At 37.0% G+C, this 19,873-nt stretch overlaps 1 long non-coding RNA gene across 1 annotated transcript; it reads left to right on the top strand.

Moving 5' to 3' along the window:
- The first annotated feature begins 10,425 nt into the window (after nucleotides 1-10,425).
- LOC122282840 lies at nucleotides 10,426-19,566 on the top strand. Its single transcript, XR_006230476.1, has 3 exons — nucleotides 10,426-10,693; nucleotides 10,791-10,903; nucleotides 15,519-19,566. It is a non-coding gene; the product is annotated as an uncharacterized LOC122282840 (long non-coding RNA).
- The last annotated feature ends 307 nt before the right edge of the window (nucleotides 19,567-19,873 follow it).

Raw genomic sequence — 19,873 nt, forward strand, 5'->3', positions numbered from 1 at the left:
CACCATCCCGACCCCCTAGGTTCCCCTCAAATCCTCTTTCACGCCTAACTCCTCTATGTCTACCCAACCCAATTTCAGATGTTAGGTCTTCCTCATCCTCATCATCTCCTTCATTCTCATATGCATTTTCAACCCTAGGCTCACGTCGCCTCCGATTTCTCCCACCTTGCAAATTTCTAATCTCTGCTTGTTGTTGATTCATCCTATCCTCCATTTGTCCCAATAGCATGTTCATCTGCTCAAACTGTTGTTGCATGGCTTGCAACACAAATGAGTTATCTGCTATCCCCTTGGGTGATGAGCCACTGCGGTGAGACATTGTAATGTGCAGCAAAAAGAAAATGTTAGCAGAAAAAAAAGGATCTCACACGCTCCCTTACATGTTTACATTCAAATGATGGCACTCCACTCGTGTTTCACTCTGAATTGGCTTTTTTTTTTTCCAATAATAATCTCACACTCTCTTGCCTTTTACCTCGAGTTTTCCCACTCAAGTTCTTTCAGAACTAATTGAACTCAATCAAGACAAAGCAACCTTGTTTAATCCCAACTAGCAATTAGATCCAAGAAACAAGAACAAGAGAAACACGGAAGGAAAGAAACGACACGAGAATCACGAAAATTATACGAATGGAAGAGTGACTGTAACACAAGATACCAACTATAATGAAGGATGCACAACCCCTATGATTAAAGGCTCAAGAAAAAAATTTTTGGATTTTTCTACACTTTTTTTTTTTTTTTTTTTTTTTTTTTTTTTTCTGGACGATTTTTTTTTTCTTTTCTTTTCTCAACAATTCATCCACAAACAAAAATATTCAATTTGGATAATCAAACAATTGAATTCAAACATATAAAAATTGACAAGGAAATAGAAGGGAATCAATGAAACCCTACAAATTTCAAACCCTAGATGGTGCAAATTTTGGCAGCCTAAGGAAAAACGAATTTTTGCACCTTTTTTTTTTTTTTTTTTTTTTGGGAACCTTAGAACATTGAAGCCCTAGAATTTACGATGCAATAAATAAAAGATAGAATCAGACCTGATTGGAAACCTTGCTCTGAATACCAAATGATGTGAACCCCAATCGACTCGCTTTGAGACCCAACAACAATATTGGAAAAACAAACCCAAGAACGCCAAACTGAAGTCTATGGATGGAGAATTTAGACCCGTTGAGAACTCGTTTCAAGAACCTAGATTATATCAAAATCTAGACCCGTTGAAATCCCGTCTCAAGAACCCAAATTACGAGGAGGAACGCCACAAAGGTTGTGATTTACATTTGATAAGTTCAAGAGTTCAATTAAGAACAAGAGGAGAAAACTCACTCACAATTAAAATTTGAAATAAAATAATGTCTGCCTTGAAATGGCTGATTACATCCTTTAAATACCCTCCCCAAAACATGATAAAACCCTAGACTAAAATTTGAGACCCTTTCTCTCAAAAATGCCCTTTGTGAACAGTAGCCGCGTGTACTGTAGCGTGAACAGTGTCATGCTACAGTACTTCTAAACCCTAGTTCAAATAAGTAAGACATATGTGGGTTAAGCATCCTCAAGCCCACTTATTCAAAACTAATAATAAAAATCCTTTAAACAAATTGAAAGCCTTAATATCTAAAGGCCATATTTCTAAGTCAAGTCTTCCACAGCTTAGATCAAGTGGATCAAAGCTGGTTCTTCTTCTTTCAAGCCCCTCTTAAGTGTTGGGCTCTTGCTAGCTTCTTCCCAAGTGGTTTGTACTAATCCTTGCATTGCTTCCTTGATCTTCTTGGCTCTCGATCTTGTAATTGGCCCATCTGAAACTTGCAAAGGATCTTTAAGAGTAGGCCTGCCTTGGTTCCCATTAGGTGGTGGAAGTCCCATCAGGTGGTGGAAGCAGTAGAGACTAAAAGCAGAGAAGGGGAGAAGATGTGCTCCATCCCCTCAAGGTCTCTCTCTCTCTCTCTCTCTCTCTCTCTCTCTCTCTCTCTCTCTCTCTCTCTCTCTCTCTCTCTCTCTTTTTTTTCCTTCCAACGAGGAAAACATGCCTTGCACTAGTTATACCATTAAAGTGGCTATCTGATATTAATAGAAATGAATAGCAATTCGTGTTTGGTCTCGTTTGTTTTTGTAGATGAAATGAAATGAATCGAATTGAGATTAAAATTAAAAGTTGAATAAAATATTATCAGGATATATTTTTTTAATATTATTTTTGTTTTAGAATTTGAAAAAATTAAGTTGTTTATTTTATTTTGTGTGAAAATTTGAGAAAGTTGTAATGATTATATGAAATGAGATGAGATGAGATGAGAGGAGTTTTCTCACACTTTTTTTGTTCCTTCCATTTTTCCATTTATGCCCTTGTCTTGCTTGGTCTTATTACGGTTTTGTCCTTGGGTCTTGGATTTTACTTTCCACATGTGCCCTTCTGTGAGCCACTGTTATTACGCTTTTGTCCCTGGTTTCTGTGCTATTTAAACTTTTTGTTCTGCTGATGCCCCTGTTTGACTGAGTAATATTACGTTTTTGCTCCTGATTAGTGTGTAATGCCTGATCGCTTTCTCCATCTGTTATGTTTGTGTCCCCAATAGGCCTGAAAACCGACATTTTCGGTTTGGTAAAGGACCGAACCGACGCCGACTGACCAAACGCTTTCCTTCAACTTTGCCGACCGAGAACCGATCGTTCAAGGGGCCGGAACCAGCCGGAACCGATTCCGGTCGGTTCACGGTCGGTTCACCGGTTTGGGCCGGTTTGGGCCACTCTTTTGGGCCTCTTTTAGGCCCCTTTCAGAAGGCTTTTTTTGCTCATTATTGGGCTTTTTCTACTCAATGTAGTGAATCACTGAATTTATTAGTCAATATTCACAATATTTTAAATTTTTATTCTTGTATTTTTAAAATTCATTAGTAGTTTAAAACAATAAAACTAATATTGTTTTAGAAACTAATAATAGTAACTAGTACGTTATAATTACTAAATAATACTTTAAAATCTAATAAGTTAGTTAATAACTAACTACTTAGTAATCAATAAAAGTATCCACTAAATGAGTAGATGTTTAATACAAATACAAACCAACACAAATTGTTTTAAGCAATAAACAAGCAACTAACACAAATTAAACATTAAAATCTTGGATCTTTAATTCTTCATTCCATATTCAAAAAGTCTTCAATCTTCAATAGTTGTGACGCCTGATTGTGCTCCCATTTCTATATAAATATGAAAAAACAAATTAAGATTAAAGTTAAACATCAAATTTTAATAAATTTGGATAATCAATAAATAAATGAAATTAAATTATAAAAATAAATTAATATTGAATGAATACATTACCAGATTCTACTACAAAGCTCTCCACATTATCTATGGCCTCTCGAAGATCAATTGGCGCTGACGGATGTCGTAACCAATTCTGAGTACAAATAAGTGCCTTAACTGTTTTCGGAGCCAATGAACTTCGAAACTGATCAAGTAAAAATATATATTACTGTCCGATGCAAAATAAACACTAAAAATAAACATTAATCTAAAAAAATAAACACTAATTGATCTTCGAGATTGAACAATAAACACTAATGTCCGATGCAAAATAAACACTAATGTCCGATGCAAAATAAACACTAAAAATAAATAAACTTACATTACTTACCCCGATAGAGGAAGCCGGAAGGTGCGTCGCACCGTCGAGCAGAGGCTGGGACACTGAGAGAGGGCCAGACGCAGGGAGCTAAGCAGTGACCGGGAGAGAGCCAGACGCCGGGAGAACCAGAAGCCGAGAAGGGGAGACGGAGGGGGGGGGTTTTTGTTTTCAGAAACTGGGAAGGGGAGACGGAAATAGAAAGTCGAAAGGGAAGGGGGGTATTTTACCCTAATTACAAACGGCGTCGTTTTATATGTATAAAAATGAAAAAAAATATAACTAAAACGGTCGGCCGGTTTCTCGGTTTATTTAGACCTGAACCGCACGCCGAACCGACCGATGTCGGTTCATGATAATTTCCCTCGACCGCCGACCGGTTCTTGGCCGGTTTCGGCTGGTTCCGGCGTCCTGAGGTCGGTTCCGGTCGGTCTGGGGCGGTTTATCGGTTTTATGTACACCCCTAGTCCCCAATCCTGTTCATTTCTGGTTCACACAGTGCAGTATACCGAAGCAAAACAAGCCACGATTTGGATTCTTCAGTCACGATTTGGGTTCTTCTTTGTTAGGTCTTGCACATCTGGTTGGTCTTACTGTTTTGTGGTGTGATGTTGTCAGCCGAGGGGATGTTTTGGCAGGATGATGAGTGGGCTGGAGGGCAGAGTCGCCTGTTGTGGTTTTTGAGTGTCGATTTGGGAGATTTGAGACTGGGGTGCCGAAGAGGAAAGAATTCCTGTCGTGCGTGGTGTTTGTGGGTGGTTCTTTCTTTTGGCTGCTGGTACGCATTTCAGTTCTTTCTGGATCTATTTGTGGCTTGTGGCTTTGTTTCTACATCTTTTTTTTTTTTTTTCTTTTTTGTGATAAATATTTCTGCATCTTGAATTTTTTGATAAATATTTCCACCATTGGTATGAACGAGAAGATAGCCATTTGTGTTTGAGTCCGTTTGTATTCGATTCTTGGGTCAAGCAATGCACTGGTAAAAGTCTTCAGTATTTGGTTTCGTTCATATTTCTGGAGTAAACAATCTTTGGAGGGCCCACTTCAGAATAGTGAAGTATGGACGAAACATGGATGAAACTAGATGTTCGCATGATTGGTTTTGTCCACCATGTTTACTTCAGAAAACATGGAGAGCCCACCATGTTTACTTCAGAGATTGTGGATGAAACCAATGGATGAAAAAGTCTTCTGAAGTAAATATGCCAATCATGCCATATTTCCAATATGGACAAAAATGTCTTCACTATTTGGCATTAGGCCGTGTTCCTTAGGAGCAGGTGGCATTAGGCCATGTTCCTTAGCCTTTGGAGCAATTAGGCCAACATGGTACCTTTGGAAAGGTACTCAGAGAAAGAGGTGGATAGTCTCACAAAAGAGAAAACCTTGAGATGGTTCTTCAACTGGTACTATATTTCCATCGGAGTCTCAGTAACACTTTCAGTGACAGTTGTAGTTTATATTCAACAAGCAGCAGGTTGGGTCGTGGGTTTTGGATTGACCCAAGTGGCTGTGGCAGCTTGGAAAAACAAGCATCTTGCCTTGCCACCAAAGACTTCTGATGTATTATGGTACCATCACAATGGTTCAAACCTTCTCACTGCAACGAGCTTAGGTTTTGTACTGTCTGAATTTGTTCAAGTTCGCCTTTTTTTCCAAGGCCTTTTACTTTAGGGTGTTTGTTCTAGTTTTGCTATTGATGTTATTTTTTCAGAAAGTAAAAGAAAAATATAATGATGGTGTATTATAAATTTAAGAGTGCAAGAGGTTACAATTCAATTCCCATGGATGTTCCTTTCATCTCAGTTGGTACCTTGAAAGAAAAATTTTGAATCCAAACACTTGGGTAGGGGTACCGATTTCGATCTTGTGGTCACATTCGCCCGGACTAATGAAGGTTGGTTATGACTTTTAGACATTTTAATGAATTCTCTTTCAAATATTTCCAACAGAATTGGGTTTTAGATAGAGAAGAGTGGGTTTTAATGAATTCTCTTTCTCGGAGGCAAACCACAATTTAATAGTTTGAGAGAACAATGTAAATCTATGTGTAAATAATGTATTCTCAAATTCAACGGCTGTGTTGGCTTATTTTGCTTCGAGTTTAATATTAGGCCCTTTTTTTAAGGCCTTTTACTTTAGGGTGTTTGTTCTTGTCTTGCTATTGTTGTTATATTTTTCAGAAAGCAAAAGAAAAATATAATGATGGTGTATTATAAATTTAAGAGTACAATAGATTACGATTCAAATCCCATGGATCTTCCTTTCATCTCAGTTGGTACCTTGAAAGAAAATTTTTTGAATCCAAACACTTTGGGTAGAGGTACCGATTTCGACCCTGTGGTCACCAACTCCCAACTAATGAAGGTTGGTTCTGATTTTTAGACATTTGAATGAATTCTCTTTCAAATATTTCCAATATAATTGGGTTTTAGATTAGAAAGAAGAGTGTGTTCTTGCTCTGGTTTTAGTTTGGGACCTTTTATCTATCTCATATTCACTTAAAAGAGGTTGATGGCATATGGCCAGGTTTTTCAAATGAAAAATTTGGGTTTTCACCATACCAATTGTCATGTGCTAGCTACCATGTGCCTCGGCATTCATTAAGCAAATACATTTATAGAAATGTGTAAAAGTTATCATCAATATTAATTTAAAGCGTCAACAATTGATAAACATCTTTTATAATTTTTTTTATTTAAATATTTTTTTAATAATTTAAATATATGTAGACACATGATCAACATATGTAGATGAAAAATTTTATTTATTATCTTCACAACACACATCACACATAATTTATTTATTTATTATTTTTTTTTCTTGCTCAATATGTAATGTATGGATGATGAGTAGAACAAATCATTTATATTATGAAGAATTAAACAACAAAAGATTAAAAAAATTTAAAGAATAAAAAGAAAATAAAAAGAAGTGTAGTTTGTGGAGATAATCAGTAGCAAAACTCTATATAAATATAGTATATTAAAGTTATATTTTAAAAAAATTGAACCGTTTCATGCTTTCCAACGAGACTTTAGTATTGATATTTAAAAAAATAAAAAGAAAATAAAAATAAGTGAAGTGTGTGTGGATGATCAGAAACAAAACTCTACGTACATATGGTATATTAAACTTTGCATTATTGTAATTATATAACTAGATAAAACACTAACATAACGTGTACTGTTGGTCGACGAAACTATTACTTATATTCCTATAGTTTGCTTATCCACCAAACCTGTATGTAGCTGTGATTTCTCTTGACTTTGTATTAGGTTTACTTTAACTTGTATTACTTGTTTGAATTTTGTATGGATTTAAATTCTCATTTTGTTGTTCATTGTGAAGTGATAGGTAGCCAAAGTAAGATCTAATTTACTATCATATCCGTAAATTTATCCAATACCAACACATACTACATATCATAATTATATTTATTAATATTTTTTTTCTTATTATTTGTTTTTATAAAAAAATTTTGATTTTTAATAATAATTTTCATATTTTTGCAACTGGGCACACGTTCGTTGTGCCCTTACTAGTGTGTGTGCGTAGGATTGTTTAGCCGACCCTACTCGAACCGATATTTGCCATTCCGACCCGACCCGAAAATGGCATCTTCCGAATCACATTCCGTTTCGAAGTTTCAAATTCCGTGAACTGCCAAATCCGTGTTCCGACTCGACCCGTTCGCGAATCTCTCCTCAGCTTCTTCCTAGTCTTCACTTCTCTCGTTGCTCAAGGCCTCAAGCTTGCCATTACCATCAAGTTACCGAATCTCTCTCATCGATCACGCTAACCAGGGCGGCGTCGATCTCATCCGAATCCATCCCACCAAGCCCATCACCGAACAAGGACCCTTCGATTGCATCATCCACAAAGATGTACGGACACGACTGGAATCAGCAGTTGCACCAGTTCTTGGTCGAACACCCAAATGTCGTCGTAAGCGATCCGCCGGAGGCCATCGAGAAGCTCCACAACCGGTCGCCATGCTTGAGGTGGAGACCCGGTTGAGAATGCCTCAAGTAAACGAAGCCTTCGGGGTTCCAAACCAAAGAGTCAAGTTGGAGACTGTTGGCTACGAATGCGATTCAGGACTGGGGTTGAGGTTGTTGGTGATAGCGAAGGTGTCGGCGGACGGCAACTTGAATTCGCACGAGATGTGCTTGGTGTTAAATCCAAACGGGTTGAAGAGGCTGAAAACACCAATCGTGTTGCAGGAGTTCGTAAAACCACGGCAGGGTGATTCCGATGCTGAGAAATGAAGATGAAGAGGATAGTTGTTCCGATGCTAAGAAGTCAGAACCACCGTCGGGAAATTGGGGTTTTTCTCCATCGGGTTAACGGTTATTAACCGACCTGTATCGAAATAATACAGAAATGTTCCGATTCCGTTTGCGGCTGTTTCGGGTCGGGTAATCCGGGTCGAATCATTCGGAACTTTCGGTTCGGGTCGGGTGAGTGGGCCAAATGTACAGCCCTATGTGTGCGTGTGTATATATATATAACTTTATTTTAGAAATAATGATTTTACAATGATGTTTGCTTCGATAAAAATACCTACATGATGCCTACAAATTGAACATAGAGCTCTTTAATTTATTTCTTAATAATTTTTAACCTTTTTGATAATTTTTTTCTTTTTAGGAATAACCTTTTTGATAATGTTAATTATATCTTCAAGAAGAAGACAAGGTGGACGCAAATATCTTTCTATCTATTAACTATATATATTTTGAAACATTTTCTTTATTCTCATCGAACCACCTCTGCATTTTAGTGTCTCTCTGTTGATTTATGCGAGACAATAGTTGTGTGGTTATTGGACAACGCTGTTTCTTAGATTGCTGCAATTACAACGATGTTGCTGATCGTTGTGATGCATCATGTTCGAAATTCCAAAGAACGGTGGCCCAAAAGCCGATTCATTATGCTTGGGTGCTGCGCCTTGTGTGGAGCATAGAGAGATGAACAGACGCCTCTCGGAGAATGTTGTCATGCCAATGACCATAATCAACCCTCCCCCTGTTCAAGAGATGAAAGGCCTATTGAACTGAAGAGAATCAGGACTCTGCACCATCCTCGACAAACAACAAGCACACCAATTTGAAAATGCAGGCTTCGTAGGTTCCACCATTAATGTTGTTACTCAGCAAATTAAGATATAATATCTCAGTAGAGATTTTGGTTGTGCGTGCCTCATGCACGTTTAGAACGTTAGGTTACATGTATACGGTCTCTGAAATGTTTATCATGTTACCTATTGTGCCTTATTTGAAACCGCCCGAGTCAACTGGTGACCCCATTGAACCCTTTTTTTTTTTTTTTTTTAAGAGAACAAAACAATGTCATTCATAATAAAATCAATAACAAAGTCAATACCTTACAATCACAAATCAGCATTTAGCAGAACTCTATGTTAAATAAAATTTTGATATTGATGCTACGTACCATTGAATACCATCATTTACCAAAAGAGAATGCCTTGAAAGTAAATGAGGTGCTTCATTTTCAAATAATCACATTCCATTGATTTGTAGAGCCTAAAAGATGTCAATTCAAATAATTGAATTTATCCTCTATTTTGGGTGTGCATTTTAAGGTTAGTATAAGATTCAAATATTTTGTAAATAAAATTTTACCATATAAGCAATGCAGATGGTATATTCTTTACATTTGCTTGTAAATAAAAAACATTTTTCAAAATAAGCACATTTTAAAGAGATATATAGTTTAGTAATTTAGTGCATTTCCGATTGTAAGTATACAGTTTTAACATGGACGTCAAGTTTTAAATTCTGTAGGACATTATACTTTTACATATAAAAGTCGATCATTATTTTTTCGAAAGTAAAAAATTCGGCAAAATAAGCTAATTTCTCTAAATGATTTATGTTATGTTGGCAATAAATTTTCTAGGCCCAAATTTAGAAGTAGCCAATGAAATGAGCCCATAAAAAAAAGGAACCATTAAATCCAAACCCAATAGATTTTGCTTTAACCAAATATCTAACTTGAGTTCCTTCCATCTCACTCTTCCTAGTTAGGGAACAAAGATATGGAAAAGCAACATTTGGAGGTGCTCTGTTTGAAGATTGAGCTAAATTAAGATGAGTTGAGTTTTTTATGAATAGCAATGAGTTGAAATTATAGAGTGAGTTTTGTTGAGCTTACATAAGATAAGTTTAGATGTGTTTGGATGTTAAGATAAATTTATATGTAATTATAAAAATTTGAAAAAGGTTGTGGGCCCCGCGTCTAAAGAGGTATTGAGTTGAAAAAGGTTGTGGGTCCCACGTGTAAATAGGTTTTGAGTTGAAATGAGTTTAATGATTTGAGAGTTGAGTGTTTGGATTTTAGGTTCAGCTTAAAATTAGACTGAACTGAGTTGATGTCAGTTTAGTTCAAGTTCTAAACGGAGTCATGGAGGATCAAGATAAGTCGGAAAGGTCTGAGGACAAAAAAGAAAGAAAGATGAAAAGCAGTCCTTGAAGCACACTACAGCTGCACAACCAAGGAGGGAATAGGGAATATTGCACCATGGAGGCCAAGCATGGTGGCTTACAATTAAAACAAATGCAAATGCCAATGAATTTATGGAAAACACCAAGAGCTTATCAGAGTGATGAAGGAGAAAAACTGAAATGAATTGTTTTCTGTATATTCATATGTGGATTTCTGTACCAGAGGGTCTGCTCTTTATAGACTTACATAGTGTCACTAGTTTACAAAATTCTGCAATATGTACATACTATCACTACCCTGCACACACTGCTTTTACAGAAATGAAAGTTGAATAAAACAAAAGGACATGGTCTGGACATGGCCTGCACATAGGACAGAAACTTTTATTCCTCAGAATTCCTTTCCCATTTCCTTACACGATTGTTTTTCCTTTCTTTGCTGACCTGCCATCCAATGGTAATGCGGGTGATGATGATTGTGTCTCTTGGTTCTCCAACTTAGCAGCTCCATTGATCTTCAACAGCCCCCCGCAAGATGGAGAGTAGATATCTACTACTCCCATCTTGGACATGCAAGAATAAAAGCTTTGTGAGTCTAAGGCCTTGGTTAGTATGTCTGCCACTTGTGATTTGCTGGACACATGTTCTGTAATGATACTCCCTTCTTGTATTTTGTCTCGAATTAGGTGGCAGTCAATCTCTATATGCTTGGTCCTCTCATGGAAGACATGATTGGTGGCTATATACAGAGCTGGTTTGTTATCACAGTATAGAAAGGCTGCTTGAGGATGTTCAACATGTAAGTCCTCAAATAAGTATTTCAACCATATCAATTCACAGCACACATTGGCCATGGCCCTATACTTTGCCTCTGATGAGACCTGGAAACAACCTGCTGTTTCTTGGACTTTCAAGACACTAATGATTCACCTATTAACACACAATAGCCTGTCATGGACCTCCTGCTATCAGGGCAAGTTCCCCAGTCTGAATCACTATATCCATGTAGTTGTAATTTTGAATTTCTTGGATAGAATAACCCTTGACCTGGTGCCCTCTTGATGTACCTTAAGATTTTGTGTGCTGCATGTAGATGTGGGACCCGAGGGTTCTCCATAAATTGGCTTAATAACTGGACTACATATGAAAGATCAGGCCTAGTTATTGTCAAGTATAGTAATTGACCCACTAACCTTCTGTACATTGTTGGTTCTAGAAGTAGCTCCCCTTCCTCCTTGCTTAAATTGATGTTTTGATCCATAGGGATCCTAGCAGGTGTAGATCCAATGGTTCCTGAATCACTTAGAATATCCAGAGCATATTTTCTCTGGCATATGTGAATCCCATTCTTAGTTCTGGCCACCTCAATTCCTAGGAAGTATTTCAACTTGCCTAGGTCTTTGATTCTGAACTTTTCATGAAGGGAAGTCTTGAGGTAGTTGATACTCTCAATGCAATCACTAGCTACTATAATATCATCCACATACACCAAGATGGCTGTGAATGAATCCTTAGTCCTTTTGATGAACAAGTTGTAATCAGCTTTAGATTGAGTAAATCCTTGCTCAGAAATGAAGTTTGAAAGCTTGGAGTACCACTGCCGTAATGCTTGTTTTAGTCCATATAGACTTTTGTTCAATTTGCACACTTTCTTGCTATCTACATCACAATACCCAGGAGGAAGTTCCATATAGACTTCCTCATCTAATTCACCATGCAAAAATGCATTGTTTACATCGAATTGGAAAAGTCCCCATCCCTTTATTGCTGCTATAGCTAGCAGTGTTCTGACAGTGACAAGTTTGGCTATAGGTGAGAAAGTTTCATGGTAGTCTAGTCCTTCTTGTTGGGTATATCCCTTTGCTACCAACCTTGCCTTATATTTCTCTACACTTCCATCAGCTTTATACTTCACTTTATATACCCATTTGCATCCAATTGCTTCCTTATCAAGTGGTAAATTAACTAAGTCCCAAGTGTCATTGAGTTCAAGAGCTTCTATTTCAGCTTTCATAGCTGTGCACCATTCAGGTGAATTTTGTGCTTCTTGATAAGTTTTGGGTTCTGTTTGAGAGGTAATGGAAACAACAAAAGTTCTATGCAAATTGGAAAGCTTTTCATATGAAATACTATCACTAAGAGGGTAAGCATTACCTGATGGACTCTTGCCTTTCTATTTGTTCAACATTTGAGATGGGTGAAGAGAAGAGACCTGTTGACATATGAAATCCTGCAAGTGGGTAGGTGTTCTTCAATTCCTTGTTGACCTCCTAGGCAAATGAGTGATTGGTGTTATATTTGATGGATGGTGATGAGTGGGAAGGTCTTGAGGGATAGTTTCTGACTCGGTTTGAGGGAAAGTGTCAGAAACTTCCTGTTCAGAGATGGTATTTTGAGAATTTGCTTTTGTTTCTTGAGAAATATTTGGAGGAGTTGTGACAGATTCTGTAAGGATGGTAGGGATTTGAGTGAAGCTGGTATTGCTTTGGTTTGATTGCTCATGAGTTTTTGTGAGGATCTCATTTTTGTAAGGGAAAATATTTTCATAGAAAATCACATTTCTAGAAATGAATGTTTTCTTGGTTTCAAGATCAAGCAAAGTGTATCCCTTAACTCCAAAAGGGTACCCTATGAACACACACCTTTTTGCTATAGGGTCGAATTTATGCCTTCCATTGACAATAGTGGTGGCAAAGGCCAAGCAATCAAAAACTTTAACGTGTGTGTAATTTGGGGCTTTGTTAAAAAGGATTTGATATGGACTTTTATTACTCAGTACAGGTGAAGGTATCCAGTTTATCAAATACACAGCAGTCAAAATACAATGATTCCAATATCTTAAGGGGATTCCACTTTGAAACCTTAATGCCCTTGCTGTGTTTAAAATATGTTGGTGTTTTCTTTCCACTACAGCATTTTGTTGAGGTGTCTCAACACAGCTCCTTTGATGTATGATACCCTTTTTGAGATAAAAATCCTTCATGTTAAACTCTCCCCCATTGTCACTTCGAATGATTTTTATTTTGGTCTCAAACTGAGTTTCTATCATAGCACAGAAACTCTGAAGGGTTGTAGTGGCATCAGATTTTAGTTTTAACATGTAGGTCCAGGTACATCTACTGAAGTCATCTACAATAGTCAAGAAATATTTTGATCCATCACTGCCAATCTCATTGCAAGGGCCCCAAATGTCACAATGTAACAGTTCAAAACATTTTTCTGTTTTGTGTATGCTTAGAGGAAAAGGTAGTTTGTGCAGTTTGGCTAGAGGACATATGGAACAAGGTTTCTCATTAGGAATTTTGGAAAAATGAAATTCACCATCTATATTAGAAACTGAGTAGGAAGAATGTCCTAGTCTATAGTGCCAAACATCAAAGTTTTGGTCATTGCTGGTGACTGAAGCAGAAACAGAAAAAGAAGAGAGTGGACTCATTTTTCTCAAGGTATTTGACAAGGCTGAGGGAGAGACCTCCCCTTGCAGCATGTGGTACAACCCCTGACTCACTTCACCCATGCCAATCGTCTTCCAAACTGAAAGGTCCTGTATGTAGCAAAAATGAGGGAAGAAAATTAAACAACAGTGAAGGGTTTGAGTTAATTTTCTGGCAGAAATTAAGTTGAAAGTAAAGTTAGGGACACAAAGAACATCCTGAAGGGTTATGTAATTTGTAACTTTTACTGATCCTATGTGAGTAGCAGCAGTAGTATGACCATTAGGTAGAGCAAGAGAAAAAGAAGTTTGTGATTGGATTGATGAGAATAGTGAAGGAGAACAGATTATATGGTCTGTTGCTCCTGTATCAATGATCCAAGGCACATTCAATTTATTTGAATGCTTGGAGTTAAAAGCTGATAAACATAATGAGAGTGTACCAGAAATTTGATGAACATTCTTATCAGAAGATGAAGATGCCAAAATGCTTTGGACATTGTTGGCTGAGGGACTTGCTGCTGGTTTGAGCAAAGCCAGAAGCTGCGAATATTGTTCTTGGTTTAAGGACACTTGAGACTTGTCATTTTCCAAATCATGTGCAGAAGTTGAAGATGCAGTGACTTGATTTGCTGAAGATCTATTCCTTCCATCAAACTTGTGAGTTGGTGGATATCCATGCAGTTTTAAACACTTATCTGCAGTATGACCTGGGATTTGACAATGAGAGCAAACTGGTTTGTTTGGGTTAGCCTTAAAGCATCTTTCTAGAGAGTGTCCTGTAATTTTGCAAAAAGAGCAATAGTATCGATCCCTTTTTTTGTGCAGAAAAGTTTGGTTTACCACCTTCCTTGTAGTTGCTTCGAGTAAACAGTGCCATAGAGTCATGGACAGATCCTTCAGTGGATATTTCCCTTCTTTTCTCTTCTTGTTGTATTATGGAATAAACCTCATTAAGACTAGGAAAGGGTTTGATTAAGAGAATTTGTGCTTTGATTCCCTTATAGGAATCATTCAAACCCATTAGGAATTTCATAACCCAATCCCTTTGTTGGTTTTGTACAACAGTTTTCAAGCCCCCACAGCTGCAACTTGGAATTGTCTCATAGTTCAAAAGCTCATCAAGTAAAGTTTTGAGTTTGGAGAAATAAACACTTACAACATCTTGGTTTTGCATTAGCATAGTTACAGCTTGTTTGATCTCAAAGATTCGAGGTGCATTTTGTTATGCAAAACGTTGCTCTAACTCAAGCCAAAGTTCATGTGCTGTTTCTGCATATACTGTGCTGCATTTGATATCAAGAGCCATGGTATTTTGCATCCAAGTGATTACAACATCATTGCAGCGCAGCCAATGTTCCATGAGAGGGTCATTTGGGTCAGTTGGCTCACATAGGCTTCCATCAATGAAGCCAAGCTTATTTTTGATTCTCAATGCTCTCTTCATTGATCGAGCCCATGAGTAATAGTTACTAGCATCCAAGCTATGAGTAACAAGCATGGAGCCAGTCCCATCATTTGTGCCAATGTAGTATGGACTGCTTGGATGAGCAGGGTCTTTGGTTGGATTTGAGTTTTGGTTTTGGTTGTGTTTCTCCATAACCTGGCTCTGATACCATAAAACAAATGCAAGTGCCAATGAATTTATGGAAAACACCAAGAGCTTATCAGAGTGATGAAGGAGAAAAACTGAAATGAATTGTTTTCTGTACATTCATATGTGGATTTCTGTACCAGAGGGTCTGCTCTTTATAGACTTACATACTGTCACTAGCTTACAAAATTCTGCAATATGTACATACTACCACTACCCTGCACACACTACTTTTACAGAAATGAAAGTTGAATACAAACAAAAGGACATGGTCTGGACATGGCCTGCACATAGGACAGAAACTTTTATTCCTCAGAATTCCTTTCCCATTTCCTTACACGATTGTTTTTCCTTTCTTTGCTGACCTGCCATCCAATGGTAATGCAGGTGATGATGATTGTGTCTCTTGGTTCTCCAACTCAGCAGCTACATTGATCTTCAACAACAATAGAAATTGGGAGAGATCGAACAAAAAGTAGAGGGGAAGCACAAAAACTAAGAAATGATATTGTGAAAAAATGTAAAAGAGAGAGAAAACTTTGAAATATATTAACTATTGATAAAATTTGAAATTAATAAATGAAGCCTACAAGTAGGGCTAACTAGCTACAAAATTTAAAATTACGAAGATTTTTTTTTTCAAAAAGAGAAAATTCATATTATTGCATGAAAATTAATTACGTGAGTAAACAAGAATCTTCTAAAAAAATCTGGTCAAAATTAAAATAATAATTACTTCCAAAACTTGAAATGAAATATCTTCGAAGAAGACAAAAGTGAACATAAATAGAAGATTAGGGAAAAAAAAAAAACTGAAATTGCTTGTAGAGTACTAGGAAATTATGCTATTTCAACTCAAAAGTCTAGGTCTTTGTGTTGTTCATCGTGAACATTGAACTCTTGAAATAGAGCACGATTGTGATACAAGATTTTAAAACTGGAGTTAGAATTATGATCATGCATCTAAGCTTGCAGGTTTTGTGCCTCTAGATGTTGAGCTAATTTCGCTATTTTCTTCTACAAATTTACAATCATCATGTCCTAAAAGTTACGATCATGGTGAGGGGCTTCCTCAGTCAGAACTTGCCCATGTCGATCATGATCTCTACCACTAGCCATGAAAGCTGACGATAAATCACTCTAGGAAAATACCCAAAGTCTCGCAAATGGAGGTGCTTGACAGGACAAAGGATCTGAAAGAGAATGAGAAAATAGTTTGGTCAAAGGTACCAAACCAGGTCTTGTATTACACTTATATAGATTAGTATATTACAACTGAAAAAGGAAATTTGCAATCTTGGTATCTGTATATGATTCTCTATACTATAAATGGAAATAATACATTTGCTAAATTACTGAACTTTGACCACTAGTAGTGGGATTCTTAGTTGACTTCCTGTGATGTGTTGAGCTAGATATGGTTAGTGTATCATCTTCTTTAACATTCCCTCACAAGCTGACGAGGAGATGATGAACTAGAAACTTGTTCTTGAGGATTGAGAATCAAGCAGGGGACAAGCCTTTTGGGAAGATGTTAGCTCCCTGGTCTTGAGTAGAGATGAACCGGATGAGGATATCACCATTCATAACCTTTTTTTGGATAAAATGGTAATCAACTTCGATATGCTTGGTTCTTGCATAGAAGATAGGGTTAGAAGGCAAGGTTAGAGCACTAACAATATTACACCATAGAATGGGAGCTTGAAGAAGAGAATATGTAACTCTTTGGAAACCATGCGTAACCAAAAAAGTTCCAGTTGTGGTGTGTGACATTCGCTCTATTCTAAGTTTTAGTGCTTGACCAAGAGACCACAACTTGCTTCTTGCCACTCTATGAGACTAGTCAATTCCCAAGGAATGATCCAAAAACTGAGGTGGAACACGTCATTTGAGTTGTCAGCCCAGTTTGAATCGCAAAAGGCTTGGAGATCCAAGTGAGACTTGAAATAGAACAAACCTTAGTCAATTTTGTGCTTGAGATATTTAGGACATGCTTGGCAGCAGACCAATGTGCAGTAGTAAGAGAGTGCATGTTGACACAATTGGTTGATAGCAAAGGCAATGGGAGATGTGTTCATTTGCAGTACTGCAATGAACCAATGACTTGTCTATACTTAGTGGGATCAAGCAAGATTTCACTGTCATGTTTATCGATTTTGGAGCCCGAGCTCAAAGGGGAGGGAGATGGTTTGGCTCCAAGCATCCGAGAGCGATGAAGTATGTCCAAAATATATTTGACTTGGCAAAGGTGAAGACCATCTAAGTTACAAACTACTTGGATGTCGAGCAAATAACCAAGGGGGCCTAAGTGATTGACAAGGAATTGTGGTTGTAATTGAGTCACAAGAGATGTAATCGAAGGGAGATGAGTCCTAGTGGTGATAATTTTATCAACATAAATGAGTAGAAAAATCTTGGTGTTGCCTTGAACGAAGATAAAAAGAGAGGAATCCACCAAAGAGGCCTTGAACCTGAGAGCTAGTAGAGCTAAAGATGAGAAATAGAAGATAAGCAATAGAACCAAGCTCAATGAGCTTGTTTAAGGCCATAGATGAACTTGCTGAGGTGACAAATGCAATATGGATGGAGTGGATCTATAAAATCTTGAGGCTACTTCATATACACTTCTTCCATAAGATTGCCTTGGAAGAAGGCACTAGATACATCAAGTTGATGGGTGGGCCAATGAAAATGGATTGTAAGGGACAAAATGACGTGAATGGTAGAGGTTTTGATAACAATGATGAAAGTTTTTGTGTAGTTTATCCCAACTTTTTGATCAAATCTATTGGCAATAAGGCATAACTTGAACCTATCAATTGAACCTTCTAGCCTTTGTTTAATCTTGTAAACCCATTTATTGTGTATGACATTATCATGTGGAGGTCATGGACAAAAAGTCCAAGTTGTAGTAGAGGTAAGTGTTGCAAATTCATCTGACATAGTAGCTTACCACCATGGATCAACAAAGGCTATAATGATGCAAGTGGGCTAGTCTGTGACTCGGTCTCAAATGTGTTCTTCCAAGTGTAGAAGTGTCAAGTTGTATCAAGGATAAGTCCATGATCGTATTCCACATGGACAAAAGATTATCAAAGCATTTGTGACATTTTTCTATGGTAAAAGATGCATCGACTATGAAAGATGAAAATAAATGTGAGTCTATGTTTCTAAAATTACCAAGAACCAAGAGATTTAAGGAAAATGTGTAGAAGTTGAATTAAACATGTAAGAAGCAATAAAACAAACACTTGGGATGCAATTTTCGCTCATTTCTAATTTAAAGTTGGATTTACCTCTAATTTCATCTTCTCTCAACCATTTTCTCATTCCAAGAGATTATAATCGATTAATTAAACAATAAGCACACTTTTTAGTATAATCAAGGTGCTTGGCAGATTTTATAACAAGTGTAAAAGTGAAAGAAAGCCATCAAAATCTTGTTACAAGTTCAAGCATCAATCGTGCCTTTATGTCTACGACTGATCAAGTTCAAGAACATAGAACTTTAATCCTTCCTATAGGCAAAATGAAATACAATCTATCAAGCTAATCATTCAAAATTCTATAACCTTGAAGAAAATCCAACCCAAAATAGTTATGAGTTACTCATTGAATCCCAAGCTAAAAATCTAGCCTATCATTTCTAAATTAGCAAAATGCCCAAAAATGATGAACCCTAACATTTCCAAGTTGTTGTATGAAAATAAATGTAGAAGAATAAAAATAACAAGCTAAATGATAATCAAAATGATTTAAAGAAAAAAGTACCGAAAACATCCAAATGAAAAACTGCAAGAAAAATAAACTACGAAACACAATAATCTATAAACCCATGAAAAATGAATGAACAACTAAAACTGGGAAAGCAAAAAAATAAAAACCGAGAGAGCTCCCAGCCACCGCCTCCAAGTCTGGAACTGAAAAGAACGATGAAGAAGCAACAAATAAAAGAAAAAAAAAATCAACTTTGAGAGGGAGAGAGAGAGAGCCTCCCATCGACCCTCCTAAATGAAAACGTAAAATAAAACAAAAGAAAAAGTAGACAAGCCCTACCGCCAAGGTTTTTGTCTCCACAAGACAAAGAAAATAAAAAAATAAAAAAAACAATAACTCAAAACCCAAAAAGTAAACTTCATGCTGACTCCACTCTCCACTAAAAACAAGTATTGAATAAAAATAATAAGTGAATGCCGACTAAGGTCTGGAAAGCCAAAAACTCAAAATAAAATCCGGTCCAGTCTGCCACTCCTAGGCCGTTTCCTCAGTGACCTGCTATGGTCCCAGGACGTGAACTATTGTGAGGCCATCTGCCAGTCCCTCCCCTTACATCTTGCTCTACTATCAATTTCTTTGTGTATATTTGGGTGATTCCAAAATTACCCATTTGTTGCAAAATTCCTCTCAAATGAGGTGTAGGCAGCTCATATATTTTTTTTAATAGTGCCCTGCAACATTTAAGTAAGATACAGAATGAGTAAAATACGAGGTATTAATTCTGATGTAAAACAACCGCATTATAAATCTTTTTAAGTACAAAAATATCAGAATTTATTAATTTACTCAAGTGTCATAGTCTACTCCATAATTAAGTGTTTAATTCATTTTGGTTCAACAATTTAGTCACTTTAGCAACTTAATTATGTAGTTTTGACACTTTATCAGTTTGCATCATGTACCTGTGGTGGAGTAGAGTTCAAGGTTGAGGATAGAGGTCAAGTTGAAGTCAATGGGGATGACTC

Source organism: Carya illinoinensis, chromosome 11 (assembly GCF_018687715.1).
Source record: "Carya illinoinensis cultivar Pawnee chromosome 11, C.illinoinensisPawnee_v1, whole genome shotgun sequence".
NCBI lineage: Eukaryota > Viridiplantae > Streptophyta > Magnoliopsida > Fagales > Juglandaceae > Carya > Carya illinoinensis.